We start from the raw sequence: 16,973 nt of genomic DNA on the forward strand, positions 1-16,973 counted from the left end.
AGACCCATGAGGAGACAGACTCTGGGAGGGTCTCACCCAACCCTGATGGCCTTGGGGCCACGGCCTCCTCCGAGCACAAGCTTGATGCATCCAAGTGTCTGCACATTGAAGCCCTCACAAGCTTTGTGCGTACAAGGCCGGTACTATCTCCATACTGCGGTGAGAAGCTGAGTGGCTCAGAGAGGGACTGACTCTAGCGGCGGTGGGGTGGGTGGGGAAGCACACCCCTGCAAACCACTGTGCTTAAGTGAATAATCTTTATTTTATTTTTTTAATGTTTATTTTTGAGAGAGAGAGAGAACGAGCAGGGGAGGGGCAGAGAAAGAGAGACACACACAGAATCCACAGCAGGCTCCAGGCTCTGAGCTGTCAGCACAGAGCCTGACCCGGGTCTTGAACCCACGCATCGTGAGATCATGAGCTGAGCCAAAGTTGGACACTTAACTCACTGAGCCACCCAGGCGTCCCAGTAAATAATCTTTAAAAAGAGGAATTATTGGGGCGCCTGGGTGGCTCAGTCGGTTAAACGTCTGATTCTTGATTTCAGCTGCGGTCATGATCTCACAGTTCATGAGTTTGAGTTCCACGTCCGGCTCCTCACGGAGTGTGGGGCCGGCTTCGGATTCTCTCCCTCCCTCTCTCTCTGTCCCCCTTCCCCCCCACCCCCCACCTCCACGCAGAAATAAGTAAACTTTAAAAAAAATAATAAAAAGAAATTTTAAAAAAAGAAAAGAGGAATTATCTAGAACAAGTACTTACTGTAGGAAGAACGCCACAGGCCCTGCTCTTCCCACGGCCATTGTATCAGGGAAGGTTTTCTGGGGAAAGGACTTTGGGAGGGAGAGGACAGGGCAGGCAGGGAACGGTTGGGCTGCTGGACTAGAAAAGTGCTGTGCAAAGGCCCAGGGGCAGGGGTATCTGAGCAGGGAGGAAATGGGGAGCCCATTTTAACCAGTGACAACTGCAAATAAGGCCTTTGAGTGGCAGGACAGAAGTGCAGGGCACTTGCTCGGGGCACCCAAGAAGGAGCCAGGAACAGTATCGAAGTGACATAATAGGGGTGCCCGGCTCTCTCAGTTGGTAGAGCATGTGATTTTCAGGTTGTGAGTTCAAGGCCCATATTAGGCATGGAGCCTAGTTAAAAAAAAAAAAAAAAAAAAGCAAAGCAAAAACAAAACCAAAGTGACATAACAGTGTGGGAGCACCCCCACTGCAGAACTGGGAAGAAGGCATTTTGGAACATGGAGCAAAGGCTTAGAAGTATGAGTGTGTATTACCCAGAGAATGGACCCATGTGGCCGGAGGGGTCCAGAATGGCAGAGCCTGAGGCTGGAGGAAGGACACACTGAGCCACCTCTGGCACTGGGCTAAGGGGTTTGAGGCCCCCTCTGAGGTCAGGGGAGGGTTGAGTCTGTAGAAACCCCTGGCGGCCGTCCAAAAGAAGGGTTAGGGGGGAGAGACAGGGAGTCCAGACGTGGGGCCAGCCATGGTGGGAGGCGGGGGAGCTGCAGGTCATTTCAGACAGTGTGAAGGGGACTCAATGACCAGCTAGATGCAAGGAGGCTGCAAGAGGTAGAGAGACACGAGGACTCCAGGGTGTCCAGGCTGGGTGAATGGATTCTGGGGAGAGAAGACAGATGTTTTCTCTGGGCACATGGAGTCTGAGGTCTTGGTGGGCATCCATGAGGCCTGAAAGCGTCTCATCTATCCTCTAGATTCTCAGGCGCGATGAAAAGTGTGGCTCAGGTTGAAGTTGGGTCTGGTGTGGGGGGCCCTCAGGATGGACGTGAAGAGGCATGTGACCTTGGCCGGGCAGTTTCGGAATGGTGGGGTGGGGGTGGGAGGTGTGGCAGGGCCCTGGGGCTCCTGCCTCTATCAGCAGGAGAGGAGCTGGTGAGAGCTGGCCCAGAACACAGGTCAGAGGGGCCAGGAGCCAGGCTAGGATGTCTTAGGAAGCTGTGGCTTCAGTGACGTTGAGCTCAGGTCCCCCACAGCTTCTTCAGACCCACCTGAAGGCCAGTCAGGGGCAGGACAGGGACTTCACCCTTCCGGTCGGTGCTCTCCACTCAGGGCACAACTTCTCTCCTTGGGGTCCCTCACGTCTGTTGGGTTGTTTTGGCCTCAGAGAGCATCTGCCCCCTCCCCTACTCTACCCAGCCTGAAGCACCTGGCCAAGTCAGAGCCTGCCCTAGGTCCTGCCCCAAGCCCTGGTCCCATTCTAGAGAGTCTTAAAAGTATCACTCTTCCTTCCTTGCCCTCAGGGCAGCCCGTGAGGGAGATGCTGGGCGCCCCCACCCCCACCCCTATTTCACACCAGAGGAAACAGAGATTGACACTTGACTCCTGCACCATCTGAACCACGGGAGGGAGGTGGGACCTGGACCCCCAGATGGACACCCCAGGCCTGACAGGGTGGGCGCAGAGACCCCGCCTTGGGTCAGCCTTTCAGACACCTGCCTGACTCCAGCTGCTAATGGGTCCAGGCTGCATTCGAGGGTCCATGGAGGCAGCCCATGAAGGTGAGGAAAGCAGGGCGGGGAGGGGTTAAGGGAAGGGAAGGAGTGAGTCCTGCTGTAGAACTGACTTGCACCACACTCCTTGTCTAGCAGCCTGTTGCCAGGGCTGACGGACATTGTGGAGATCTAGCTCCAGCCCAGCATGCAGGGGCCCCTGGGAGACAGCCTGACCTCCTGAGCCCTCTGGAAAGCACTCCATAGGGTGACCCCTCCCTCCCTTCCTGTCCCATCCCTGGGCTCAGAAGTTGAAGTCCAGTCTACACCCAATGTACGCAGGCGGTGAGAAGGGGGCGTGGCAGAGTGGGCTGCGCTGCCTTTAAAGCAATTCCCTGCCCTAAAGACTTACTGTCAAATGTGCTGAAAATGTGTACTTGCTCAGTGCAGCTCATCTCAAGCAGGCGGTAGGCAGAGCCAATCAGCCTTGCTAACCTTCACGAGGGTTGAGTGGCTGATGGCCAGCAAGCTCCCAGGGGTGCGCGTGGTTTAAAAGAGGATGTTTGTGGGGCGCCTGGGTGGCTCAATCGGTTAAGCGCCCGACTCTTGATTTCGGCTCAGGTCATGACCACCCGGTTCATGAGATCATGAGATCGAGCCCCACATCCGGCTCCGCGGTGACAGTGTGGAGCGTGCTTGGGATTCTCTCTCTTTCCCTCCCTCTCTGCTTCTCCCCTGCTCACTCTCTCTCTAAAAAATAAATGAATAAACTTAAAAAAATAAATAAATCAAAGAGGATGTTTGTGAATGAGAATGGTCTTCTGTTGCTGAAATCCCAGGCAGCCTTAGCTAAGTGAAGCAAACAAAATTTAGGCGGGTGAAGACAAATTGTGTTTATTTTGGGGGAAGGGGCAAGGGTAACAACTAGGCTAGTTCTCCCTACCTGGTGTGTCCAGGGAGGTGGGTTAGGGATAGAGAACCGGTACCCACCCCGCCGCCAGCGGTGTTCCTAGCCAGGGGGAGGGGAGAGGTGTGGCGGTGGAAGGAAGGAATCAGAGCATGCCCCAGCAGCGACGGCACCAGAAGTAGGGCCAAGAGGAAACATGGAGGGGCTGTTGGAAAGAAAGGGGCGGGGAGGAGAGTTTCAGAGCTGGAAAAGTGATTAGCAGCTCTGATGAAACTGATGTCAGCCCTGGCAGCCCCGGGGCAGCCCCAGAGAGAAATAGCCATTATTCGCGGAGGGCAGACAAAGATGGCCGCCAGGCGAGCCTCCTCCTCCAGAGGCCGCCGGATCACAGCGGGTCCAGGCTGGTCCAGGCCCTAGGACGGATGCCCCTCTAGGAGCTTGGGGGTGGGACCGAGTCTGCAGATAAAACCCTGGGAACCTGTGTCCCGGGTCCAGGCTCCCCAGGACCTTCTGCAAGAGTGGGGGAAGCCCAGCAGCCACCCCCAACCTCCTGGGGTAGTAGATGGGCCGTTTGATCAGTGAGTGTGTAAATTGGGATTTTATGGATCGCTTATTCACTGCTGGAGCTGGGGCCCCCAAATTCCTCTGTGCCCCAGAATGCTTAATCTACTCCTGAGCTTTCCCCTGGGAGAGGAGGGAGGAAAGCTCCCCACAGGCCCCCACCCCTCCTGCTGTGTCTCCTCCCAAGGCCCCAGGCTTTGTCATTGCAGGTTGAGCGGTTCAAATGTGCTAATACACTCCCTGGGGGCTGCTGGGCAATGGGACTTACCCTTCAGTGCTGTGATTGGCCAGAGAGACCATGGGGGGGGGGGGGTTCATGGCAGCAGCTGGGAGTGTGTGTGTGTGTGTGTGTGTGTGTGTGTGTGCATGCGCGTGCATGTGCGCCTGTTTGAAGGGAGGGGGTTGGGGGGTGTCCATCCTGCTCAGACCACTGGGCAGAGACAAAGGATCTTCATCTAGCCTGAACAGAGGATTAAGTCCAGAACAAGCTACCTGGTCAAGCTGGTTGGGGAGCCCACCTGTCCATCTTTCCATCCTCTTATTACATCTTGACGTGGTGGGGACTTAACTCAGGGTGTGTTGAATGGCTGGATGGATGAGTGACCACATGAGTGACTGCATTTTTAACTGTGGCTGTGTCTGCTGGAATAATCCAGCACCTACAGACTCCTAAACCTCCCCCTAAGATTCCTGAGTACCCTCCCCCTTCCCTGAAATTCGCTTTAGCCCAGTCCCAGCCCACAGAGGCCGGACATGAGGGACAGGCCAGACCTCGGGGGACACAACTGTGACCCCCAGACTCTGTTGCCATTTGAGAGTGCTTTCACTGTGGTCACGTTTCCTGCAGCCGGCCCCCATCTGTCCTTGGGATTTGATGAGGATGAGGATGGTAGGCAAAGGGGAGGGGTGTTGAGCAGCTGAGGGGGTGTGGAGGGAAGGAAGCGCAGCCCGAAGGGCCAGATGACAAACTGTCCTGTCCTACCGTCCTCTCTTCTTCAGCCTGCCCCTCCTCTCCTGCCCTGAGCTTGAGGACAGGGTGGGCTGGTGGGGAGGGGCTGGTCCAGCTAGTCAGCCCTCCCTTCCTGGCCCCTGGAGCCCTGCCTAGCCAGAAAACTTCCCAGAAATCCTAAGGAAAGGAGTCTGAGTCCCAGCAAAGTCTACCTGGAGACCCTAGGAAGGGAGGCTCCATTCAAGTTCAAGAGAAAGCTTTGGAGGCTCCGGTTGTAGTGGGAAGCACCCTGGCTGCAGAATGGAGCCCTGGCTGGGATTAGAGCATCGCTGTCCAATAGAACTTTCTGCAGTGACGGGAATGTGCTGTGTCTGCACTGTCCGAAATGGCAGCCACTACCACACATGACTGTGGAGCGCTTGGGGTGTGGCCAGAGCCGTTGAGAAACTGAAATTTAAATTTAACTTCACTTTCATAATACGTTTTTTATTTTGGTAATTAAATGATAATAAATGACTTACATTTAAAAGTAATTCATACATTGTAACGCATTTGAATTTGAATAGCCACCTGTGGCTAGTGGCTGTGATTTGGACAGCACAGGACTCAGGGCTCTGATCAGGGGTGAAGCCAAGCTCTTGGGTGCAAATCCCTTCCTGGCTGTGCGACCTTGGGTAGGGCTCCTCCCAGCATGAGATGCTCTCTCCCCAGACCCAGGGTGGACCCCAAGAGGTTAGGGAATCATCTGTTCCTGTGTATGGCTGCACTGCCCTTAAGAGGTCCTCGGACATGAGGGGGTCAAACCAACAGATCAGCAGACAGATCAATAGCCCAGGGTGGGAAAGGAGTGGCTGTACAGAGCTCTATACTTAGAGGCATCTTCAGAACTTCCTTGGTGGTGTCGGTCCTAAAGGTTTTCTGGAAGGGGGGGCTACGGGGCAAGCTGGAGCTAGAGCTGAACAGTGAGCCAGGGGTGGATGGAAGGGCTACGCCTGAGTGTTTGGTGCCCAGGCACCTTGGTCAAGGCTGGGGTAGGGAGGGGCTGACAGAATGGGCTGAGAGTCCAGCTTCCTCTCTTACTAGCTATTATGACCTTGAGAGAATCGCTCCTTTTCTCTGAGCCTGCATTTCACCTTCTGTAACATGGGGAGACTACGCTTAGCTGGCAGGCAAGATGTGAGGGTGAAAGCAAATGGTAACTGTGAAAGTTCTTTGCAAACACTAGAAGGCCGGGGGGAAAGCGATGGTTTATCCTCAAGGACGCTAGGCCCCTGGACTGGCCTCTCAAGAAGACAACAGATGGTCCCAGCTTGTCTGTGGCCCTGACCGCGGACACAGGCAGGGATTTCTACACTCTCCCCTCCCCCCAGCGAGTGTGTGCGCGCACACACACAGCCCAGATGGGGGCTGCTTGGCCAGCCCTGCTCAGGCTGACCTCCTGCTGTTTGGCATTTGACATATGAGGAGTCCAGGGCCACAGCACACCCCCCTACACACCTCCCACCCCAGAGAGGAGCCAGACTGGCGGGGAGGCCTCACTACCTCGAGGAAGCAGGATCCCAAGGGTCCTGATCTCTTTACCATGTGTCCAGTGGCCTTTGATGGGAATTCCAGTGCCCCTTTTGTCCTCTCCCAGAGGCCTAACTTCGGGAAGAGAGAAGGAGGAAGATTTTTCTTAAAAAGGCTAGGTGGGGTCCTGGGGGGCTCAGCTGGGTGCCCTTCAACTCCAGCCAGATCGCTCTGGACACCCTTTCCCTATCTACTCCTGAAGGAGTCTCCCCTGGCTTTGCCTCCTGCCACCCTCACCATTTCATGCGGCTCAGATGGAGTTACCCTTTCACTCTTTCTTTGGACACAGAGGTGATTTCCGGCCTCTTTGCTCATCTATTGGCTCAAACATCCATCCATACATTGTATAGTCTATTAAAAACTTATTGTGTAGGGTGCCTGGGTGGCTGAGTCGGTTGAGTGTCTGAATTCGGCTGAGGTCGTACATGATCTTGTGGTTCGTGGGTTCTGTGCTGACAGCTCAGAGCCTGGAGCCTGCTTCAGATTCTGTGTCTCCCTCTCTCTCTGGCCCTTCCTGGCTCGTGCTCTGTCGCTCACTTTCTCTCTCCAAAATAAACAAACATTAAAAAAAAAAACCCAAAACTTAATGTGTGCCCAGCGCTGTTCTAGGTGCTTGGGGGCAGAGGATGGAAGAGAAGGAAACAAATAGCAACACAGGAACTTTTAAACCATTGTTTCCCTGATCTCAAGGAACTTTCTAGTGGGTTCAGCAGAGTAACCAATAGGGCGGATTATGGTGAGTGCTACAAGGAACAACAGGTTGAGGCGGCCAGTGTGTGATGAAGTGACAACCGTACAGAGACCTGAGGGTATGAGCGAGTACAGGTGGGAGCAGGCCTGTGTGGGGAGGCCAGTGTGGCCGGAGTGGAGGAGCCGGGGGAGAATGGCAGGAGAGGGAGAGCTAAGGGGACGTGACGGGGCCCTGTGAAGACGCTGGCTTATTTTTTTGGGGGGGGGGGTAAATTCTACCCCCAATGTGGGGGCTCAAACTCACAACCCTGAGATCAACCCCAAGATCAAGGGTCGTGTGCTCTACAGACTGCGCCAGCCAGGGCCCAGGGACATGGGCTTTTATTCCGAGAACGCAGAGAACGGAGAGACAAGGCTAGAAATAGGAGGTGAGATAGGAGGCTGCTGCAGGCATCCGGGTGAGAGATGGTTGCATTCTGGATAGATTTTGAAGCAAGGGCCAATCTGATTGGCTGGTCTGAGGCGTGAGGGAGAGAAGTTACAGATGGTCCCAGGTTTTCTGGCCTGAGCAACTGGTAAGGATGAAGCTGCCATTTCCTGAGACAGGGAAGACAGGGAAGGGTAGATCGACCAGGGCAGGGCTGGGAAGCTAGGGAGCGGTGAGGAAGTGAGAGGTCTGATTTCTAGACATGCTATTATGCCAATTAAGTGTCAGGAAGTAGGTTGAATGTGCCAGTGGGGAGTGCAGGGGAGAAATCTAGGCGGAAGCATCATGTTTAGGAATCCTCAATGTACCGACACTGGTCAAGGCCATGGGACTGAATGGGGTCTCCAAGGAGTTAATGTGTAAAGAAGGCTTGGAGGACAGAAAGGAGGGCAATGAAATAGGCTGAAGAGGAGAGGGGGTGGGCAGCCCAGTAAAGAATTTTCCGGAAGGAGGGATGATCTGCTGAGGCTCCTGCTGCTGAGGTGAGGACTGATCACCAATTTACTTATTTTTAAATCCTTTTCTTAAAGTTTATTTTTGAGACAGAGAGAGAGAGAGAGAGAGAGAGAGAGAGAGAGAATGAGTGGGGGAGGGGCAGAGAGAGAGGGGGACACAGAATCCGAAGCAAGTTTCAGGCTCTGAGCTGTCAGCACGGAGCCTGACACAGGGCTGGAACTCACCAACTGTGAGATCATGACCTGAGCCGAAGTCGGACGTTAACCGGCTGAGCCACCCAGGCACCCCTGGACTGATCACCAATTTAACAACGTGGCCTGCACGCAGGTGGCTGCAGTGCTGGGTGTGAAAGCCTGGAGGGAGGGCATTCAAGAGAGAACCCAAGGGGAGGAACCAGAAATAGTTGTGCGGACAACTCTTAAACTGTTTTGGTAAAAAAGGAAGCAGAGAGCAATGGGATGTAGCTGGGGGGGGGGGGGGGGGTGTGGTGTCAAGAGATTATTTTGAGCTTTCTTCCCCCCCGCCTTAAAATGGGAGAAATAACAGTATGTTTGTAGGCTGATGAGAGGATCCTCTAGCGGGGAAAGGATTAAGGGGACAGTGGCCTAGAGCATTGACAGGGGATGGAATCAGTGCACAGGAGCAGGACCGTCCTCTGTTCTTGCTGCCCAGAGAGGCTTCAAGCAGGGCTTCAAGAGGGGCTTTGTCCAGCTTACCCAAGAAGGCAAAGCGTCCCTAGGACTGGAGTAGCCAGGAAAGATGTATGGAAGTGGAGGCCCCGCCATGGCCCTGAGGATGGGAGAGGGTTGGTTGGCAGAGGGAGGGCATTTCTGACAGGTACAGCTGTGTGGGCAACAGTCTGGAGGCCTGAATGAGCAGTGCTGATTTTTTCTAGATTTCTTTAGGTCCTGTGCGTGGAGAGAAAATCTGGCTTCAGAGAGGCCTGTGATGTTCACCAACAGTAAATGGGGAGGACAGGAACTTGCCCTGAGCCACAAAGGGAATCATCCTGACAGTAACATACCTGTCCAGACCATTCCCACTCCTCGAGCTCATGGCAGGTGCTCCAGTCCTCATCTTTCCGTGGACCTCCCCTTGCCATCACCAGCTACAAGTTCTTTACCATTCTCCAGCCCAAGATTGAGCTTGGGGACAGGGAGGGAGAGTTCAGATCTCAAGAGCCGATCCTTGATCTCCAATTTACATCCTTGCCTGACCACAGTCTGTAGAGGTGGGAAAACACCAACCAGAGGGAGGAGGCCCCTTCAGACCTTGGCAGGCTACATCTCCTCCCCGGGACTCAGTGTCATCTATAAATACTATCTACTTAGGTGGGGCCTTGTGGGCAGTGATGGCTGAACCCATGTTGTCAGCGTTTCCTCTTCTCACTGGCCTCAAGTCCATGCACAGACCCCAAGCCTTCCATCCTCACACACGCATTTTAAGTGCTGCCCTGAGGGGTGCCTGGGTGGCTCAGTTGGCTGAGCATCCAACTTGGGCTCAGGTCACGACCTCACGGTTCATGGGTTTGAGCCCTGCATTGGGCTTGTTGCTGTCAGTGCAGAGCTGGCTTTGGATCCTCTGTCCCCCTCTCTGCCCCTCCACTGCTCGTGCTCTATCAAAAACAAATAAAACATTTAAGTGCTGCCGTGATCCCCCGGCCCACCAAAGATAGCCTCAACTGTCTATGAACCACCAGAATTCATTCTTTTCTTTTCTCTCTTCCTCCCTTCTTCCCTCCCTCCCTTTCTTTCTTTTGGCCATGGCCGCTTTTACCTTATCTCTCCTGTTAGAGGATAGAGTCCCTGAGGGTGGGTCACAGTTCGACCCAATTTTGCATCTCTAACAGCCAGTTTGGCCCTCTGGTGGCATGAGAGTGTCTGCTGGCTCCGTGAGACCACAGATATGTGGACAACAGGCTGCAGCCCTAGCAACATGAAGTCTGGCAGCCACCTCTCTGGCCTCCTTTGGCTCATCCCCTAAACACATATTGAGCCCTGCCCATGCTAGGCCCTGTGCCGGGACCCAGGGGGGCTCCCCAGGCAGGGTTCTGGCGGTCCAGCTGCTAGGGGCTGCTCTCTGGCTTGGACTTGGGGCAGAGGTTCCTGTGTGGCGGGTGCAAGGCTGTGGCAGGTGACCAGTCCTCGGTTCCCCTCGTCGCCCCTCCCTCTCCTCTCCTGTTGCAGTAACTGGGGTTGGCACAAACGGGCAGGGGCAGGGCCCAGTAGTTGGGGGGAGGGAGGGGACAGCCCAGTTCAGAGTTCTGCCAGGCGGACAGAGACCCCCGGGGCACCAGTTGTGAGCAGGAGACAAAAAGCCTGGGACAAAAGGCCTGTGGGAGCCGTGGTGAATAGATTAATGAGATTTCCAGAGGAGGCCCAACAATGGGATTCTCCACTCCAGCCTCTTTGTCCCAGGCTGAGATAATGGAGCCCGAGGAGCTTGCCCAGGAGGACGGCCTTGTGCCTGCTCCACTCAGGTCTGGAGCAGCCACACAGCTGCCCCTCCTCCCCTGTCCTGCCCCCAGCCCTGTCCATGGGTAATGGCATTTGGAATCAGAGAATTTCTGTAAGATGCAGAGGGGTGTCAGGAGCCTCCTCAGGGAGTCGGAGGGGGCTGCTGGCACTGCGTGGTTGGGGTCCCCTCCCATGGCATCTTGTATAAAATTGGCTTGGAAGGGTTCCTAGTGGGAGAAAAGTTTGCTGTCCGCTGCCTCAATCAACTGTCCTTTGACGCCTGAAGAAAAGGAGGCTTAAAGAGGCTAGGTGTCTTGCCCTCGGTCACAGCAACCGTGGAGGGTGTCCGTGGGCCTGGGATGCCAGGGTAGGGGTGGAAGAGGAGGGTCTACAGGCCTGTGTGAGGGAAAACACGCCCTCCCTGCATATCTCTCCTTTATTCGCACCCTACGTTGCCACATGCTCCACTTCCGACACCCACGTAGGGGTTTCCACATGGCAACCAGTTCCGTCACACCAGCTGGACGTCCTACAAACTGCACTCAACATCTACCTGGAGATAGCATCAGATCCTATCGGGTCAGGGCTCAGTCCCACGAGACTGCACCACTTCAGATGCCAGTCGACAGTCCAGACTGTCACCTGTGCTTCTGACCTGTGGCTCTAAATCCCATGGCCCCCTCCCTCCTTGGGTCCGATTAATTTGCTAGAGGGGCTGAAAGAACGCAAGAAACCAGTTTACTCACTAGGCCACCGGTTTATTATCACAGGGTGTGACTCAGGAACGGCCGGATGGAAGAGAGGCAAGCGGCAAGGTGTGGGAAAGGGCGTGGGGCTTCCAGGCCCTTCCAGCACGTCCATGTGTTCACCGCCCTGAAGGGATCCAAACCCCATCCTTTTGGGGTCTTGTGGAGGCTTCCTCACATAGCCACGATTGAATAAATCATTGGCTGTTGGGGACTGAGCTCCACCTCTAGCCCCTTGCCCTTGGGTGGGGAGATGTGGGGTGTGATCCAAAGTTATAACCCCCTAACCAAGGCTTGTTCTTTGGGCAACCGGCCTCCATCCTTAGGTTACCTTGGGGCTTTGAATACCCCACCCACTTTGCCTTCATGGCTCTGAAGCAATTCCAGCGACTGAGGACAAGACTATTCCATAAGGAAAGGTGCTACCATCGCTCTTACACTTAGGACATCGCAAGGGGTTTTGGAACCGTGAGCCAGAACAGTGGACACAGACCAAATATATGTTTCTTATTATAAATCACACTCACTATCGCAGCCTGTGTCAGGCCTAATGGACCAGTGTCCTGGGCAACGGCCCATAGGGACTGAGACTGGTGCACTGGTTTGGCCATTTGTGAAGGCTCAGTCTCTCATCCATCCTGGAAGACTTCCTAAAACCAAGGGGGAGGAGTTTAAGGGATTCTTCACTTACCCTTCCATCCAGTAATTCTTGCCATTGCTATCAGTCACCTGTGAGTTTGAAGGCCGCACTCTCTGGGTGGAGTCCAATGGTGTTCCACCCTCCTGCGTGGAAGAGGGCCCCGGCGTCTTCAGGGGTCTGCAGAGATAGAGCTTCGTGACCTTACTTCCCAAACAGTGCAGCCACACGGAGTTCTTTTTCACTAGGGTCCTAGCCAGTCCTGGGGAAGGTCACAGACCCAAAGAAAGACCTGTCCGCCCAGCCTAGGGGTGTGACCCCTAGGACCACACCTCCCGGGCTGTTTTGTGGTGAGGACATGAATCCTCTCCTGCTTGGGGAGCACAGGAGACTTGGGACCCCCCAGCAGGCAGGTGCTTCCAGCTGGATTTGAAGGATAAATGCAAAGCACGTGAGGCACAGCCACATTCCCAGGCAAACACAGAAACGTGCTTCCACAGGAACAAGATGAGCATGATAAAGGCCATCACAGGGTCAGGTTCTTCTCTGGCTGGGAGAACCAAGGGCTAGACCAGGGAGGCAGTGCAGCCAAGAGTAAGGGCCTGGGCTCTGTGGTCAGACTGCTGGGGTCTGAATCCCGCTCCGCTATGTAACAGCTGTGTGACCTTGGGATGTATTAATCTCCCTGCACCTCAGTCTCCTCATCTGTAAAGTGGGGACAATGACAATAGTAGTCTCATAGGGCCATTGTGGGGGCTACATAAGACAATGCACGGAAGCCACAGAAAAGGGGCTGGCTCTCTGAGCCTAGTGCTGGAGTGCTCTGGTGCTGATGATGGCACGAGGACTAATCTGTCATATCAAAGCTGGAAGGAATTTCCCTCACAGAACATTTTCCAAGTTCCTCCAACCCCCAGGGGAGTTATTCAGAGTCACTCAGCAAGGTTAGGCCACTGCTTGGGTTCTTAACTGTACCATTTATCACACAATTTTGTATCCTACATGGGACATATATATTTTATATACTTTACTTATTTATTTATTATTCATTTTTTAAATTTTTAATTTTTTTATTTTTGAGACAGAGAGAGACAGAGCATGAGCAGGGGGGAGACACAGAATCTGAAGCGGGCTCCAGGCTGTGAGCTGTCAGCACAGAGCCCAAAGTGGGGCTCGAACTCATGGAGCGTGAGATCATGACCTGAGCCGAAGTCGGATGCTCAACCAACTGAGCCACCCAGGCGCCCCGATACATTACTTTTTAAAAAAATGTTCATTTATTTTGAGAGAGCGAGAGAGAGCGAGCGAGCACATGAGCTGGGGAGGGGCAGAGAGAGAGACAGAATCCCAAGCAGGCTCTGCACTGTGAGCGTGAAGCCCGATTCAGGCCTTGACCCGTGAACCATAAGATCCTGACCTGAGCCAAAACCAAGAGCTGGACACCAAACTGACTGAGCCACCCAGGCGCCCCTATACATTACCTTTTTAAATCTTGTGGCCACCCTTCAAAAGATATGTTATGCATTTTAACAGATGAAGAGGTTCAGTGAGGTCAGGTAATCTGCTCAGGGTCACATAGTGTCTGAGCGTGGATTCAAACCCAGGTCTCATGGAGTCAGAGTGCACACTTACCCTAAGTCCCCAGGGCCTTTCCTTACTTCCAGCTCAGCTGATGCAGGTATTGGAGTGTGGCCTATGAACCTGGAAGGAGACCACTCCAGGTGCAGGAGGCTGAATGGCAGGAGCTTGTGGACTGGGCCACAGGCAGGCCCAGGGTCACTGTGAGAAGAGGAGGGCTGTAACTGGCCTGGGGGGGGGGGCGGGCAAGGAGACAGCATGGTCTCCCCCCTATCCTCCCCCACCCCACCCTTCTGAGTCAGGAAGGGGCGGAAGTCAAGGCTGTTGTGGGCGTGGGTGTGTCAGGAGGCACCCAACTGATACTGCCCCTAAAGCTTGAGACTGTGTGTCTATACACGTGAGCCTGTGGCTGTGTGCATCTGTGGGTGTTCCCAGCAGTACGTGTGTGCATGCGGGTATGTCCTCAGGCTCACATAGACCAGCACTCTCAGCCTATGTGCAGGTCAGGCAATGTCACCTCCTTCCCTTCCCTGCAAATTTCTGTCCTCTCATTTTCCTTGGGTTGGTTGATTGAGCTTACTCCTTGGGCAGTTTGTGGCCAGACCTTTGTTCTTTCCCTTGGAAGAGGTGAGAGGAAGTCTCCAGATGCAGACTATGTGACTAAGTTCAGCAGAACCTGCTGACTCGGTCCTCTGCTCCCCAATGAGTGGTCTAAAGGACCTCTAGTAGAGGCCGTATGGTGAAAGAGAAGGGGCAGAGGGATGGGCTGGTAGCTAGTGGGGGACTTGGGGTCCAGGAGGTCTTTTTGAAGGTGGGAAAGAATTAAGCTTGCTGTGGGGAGGGAGCCAAGGGGTGGAGTAGTTCATTGATGGTGGCAAGGTCCCTACCGGACCGCAAAGTGGATGTAGATGTAGATAAAGGTGGAAACGGAAGGCCAGAGGTGAGGGAGCTGTGCCCTTGGCTAAAATGAGAAGAGAATTACCTGGAATGGAAGGGCCAGTATCTGAGGGGATGGAGGGGAGAGACCAGGTAGGTGGCATGAGCTGCCAGGGAAAGGTTCCCTCTAGAGAGGGACTAGGAGCTGCCTAAAAGGGGCGAAGCCCAGAATAGGATAGTAGGTGTGAGTCTGGGAGGACAGGTTTGGAGAACTGGAGGTGGGTTCCCTGAGTCCACAATTGCTGAGATGGAGAGGTTCGGTGATGACCAGGGCCTGAGTATGCTGGTCTTGAGGGTAAGGCCTTGAGTGGAGATTGCTGCAGGCCAGGGCAGGAGCTGAGTGAGAGGGGCAGGGAGGACACCATTGTGACAGGAGAGGCGGGGAGCAGAGGGTTTGGGAAGGGGCAAAGGAAGTTTTTCATAAGTCCAGATCCAGAGCTTTCCTTGCTGTGTCTCTGTCCTTCTGAGAGGGGCCCTGCTTTTTCCCCAGCATGCTGGGGCGGGGGGGGGGGGGGGGGGTAAGTGTGATCAAGGTCAAGTGTCCTTTTCCATATTAAGAAGACAAAGCACAGATAACAGAGAATAGAAAAACAAACAGGTTTGGGGTCCATGTCACAACATAGTATTTGCATTGGTAGAACCTTGAGTTTCCATCCTTGTATAACCCTGCAAACCAGAACCACTTGTGATTTCTGATGTCCCAGGACATTACCCCCTCTGACACTAGGTAATGCCTCTGTTCTCCAGAGACCCCTCTCAGCAGGGGCTGGAGAGATGCGTATCTGCCCTCCAGGGACCTCATACTCAGTTCTGCCGACTCTGCTCTGAACCTCTTGCCACTGGTGGCCGGGCTCTCCTCTCCACCTCAAAGAGGTCTACTTCCCTTTTTAGCTTTAGTACCTACGGCTCATGCCTCCCTTAGGGCGGTGGGAATGAGAATGGGAATGAGAATACAGTTTTACTTTCAAACAGTGTCTTGCTGACAGCAGGTCCTAGCCGTAGGAGGTGGTGACATCAACAGAGGTCGTGCTGCCAACAAGCAGCGCAAGAAAGGGCAACTGAAGAGAACCCCAGAGCTACCTGACGATCTGCAGCCTTTTCTACCACTCCCCCCCGCCACGCCCACTTACAAGGCTCTGGTGACCCAACTTTCCTTGGTACCCCCTCCAGGCTTGCAGTGTATAGAGTTATGCAGGCTGCACATTGAACACAAGCCTTTCTCAAGGGGCATGATTCACCCCATGGACACAGTAGATTTGTAGATTATGACAACTTTCCGGAAGGTGGCAGTAGAGTGTCTTGAGGAAGGGAATAGGGCGAGTACGCTAACAGAGCCCTGGCTTTCTGAATGCATTGTGCTGGAACCTTCTGGCCTGCCTGGCCAACTTGGTCCCTCACCCTTCAAGGTCCAGTAAAGACACCTCCTCCCTGCTGAGGTCTTGTTAGCCAGGCGTCGCACATTTCCCTGAGCCCCAGAGCCCCTGGCATACACCTCTGTTTTCCCACCTCATAAAGGATGTGGTCTCCTTGTCTAAACCTTTCATTCTGCCCCTTTGCCTGGCACAACACTTAGTATTCGCTCAATAAAAATTTGAAGACAGAATATTGAACCTGTAAGTTTAACATGTCTTATCAAAAGCTTAGGTTTGAGAAATAATCATTATCAAAATGGTCTCTGGCATGCCATGGGCCCATTTCACCTTTGAAATTTAATCCTCAGATCAGGCCAGCCCATTGGAGACATGTGCCTGGGAAGAGTTGTTCCCCCGGTCCCGAATCCTTTACCAACCAGTGTTTGGCTCATGCCTTGACTGGTGCTCAGGACTAGGGTGGGGGACATTTCTGCCATGTTTATGGCATGGCTAAGAGGACACTATTTATTACATCTCGCAGGTCTGCTTCCTGAGGTCCGTGAAAAAATGTTCCAAGATTTCTATGCCAGCAACGTTTTTGGTTGGTGCTCTTTGTTTTGAAACGTGTTTTTGGTTGCTGGGAAGCTCAGAAACAAATCTGTGACGCACTTTCCATGACGTGTACTAACTGTCCCCCCTCTTCTCTGGAATGTGATTTGTCTATTCTAAATAACGCTTCTGCATTGTGGTGAAACACATTTTGGGAATGAGGCAGATGGCAGTGCCTGCCTGGGCACACAGCGAGCGTGTGCAGGGATGGATCTGGAACCCAGGTGCTCTGACTTCATGAAGCAGAGACTGAAACTAAGCGGAAAGGAAGTGAACGCTTCTGGGTCAGCCACTGGGGTTTCCTAAGGACCATGAGGCACTGCCTACAGACGCTGGAATCTCTGACTTCCGGCCCAAAGAGGGCCCTGGAACCTCGGGGAGGGCTGAGGTGCACAGAGTACCCAACGGCGGGGCCATTCATCTTTATACAAACCTAGTGTTTCTGTAATGCCTAGCGCCTGTAACATGTATTACTTGAGCCCCACCTGGATTTGACTATTCCCAGGGGTGGGGTGTCTCACCCATCGACTGACCATTGACTCCATTAGGGCTGGAAGTAAGGACCAGGTGTTCTAGAGGGCAGCGCTCCC

General features: G+C 53.9%; 1 protein-coding gene and 1 long non-coding RNA gene across 2 annotated transcripts in view; one reads left to right on the plus strand and one right to left on the minus strand.

Moving 5' to 3' along the window:
* Positions 1–16,973, plus strand: part of FIGNL2 (fidgetin like 2) — a 31,824-nt gene that overhangs the window by 10,001 nt on the left and 4,850 nt on the right. The window lies entirely within an intron of this gene.
* LOC147579174 (uncharacterized) lies at positions 11,263–15,302 on the minus strand. Its single transcript, XR_015253629.1, has 2 exons — positions 13,541–15,302; positions 11,263–12,088 (listed from the first exon to the last, which is right to left on the minus strand). It is a non-coding gene; the product is annotated as an uncharacterized LOC147579174 (long non-coding RNA).

This window comes from Puma concolor, chromosome B4, assembly GCF_028749965.1.
Source record: "Puma concolor isolate L17-30 chromosome B4, mPumCon1.1.hap2, whole genome shotgun sequence".
Lineage (NCBI taxonomy): Eukaryota > Metazoa > Chordata > Mammalia > Carnivora > Felidae > Puma > Puma concolor.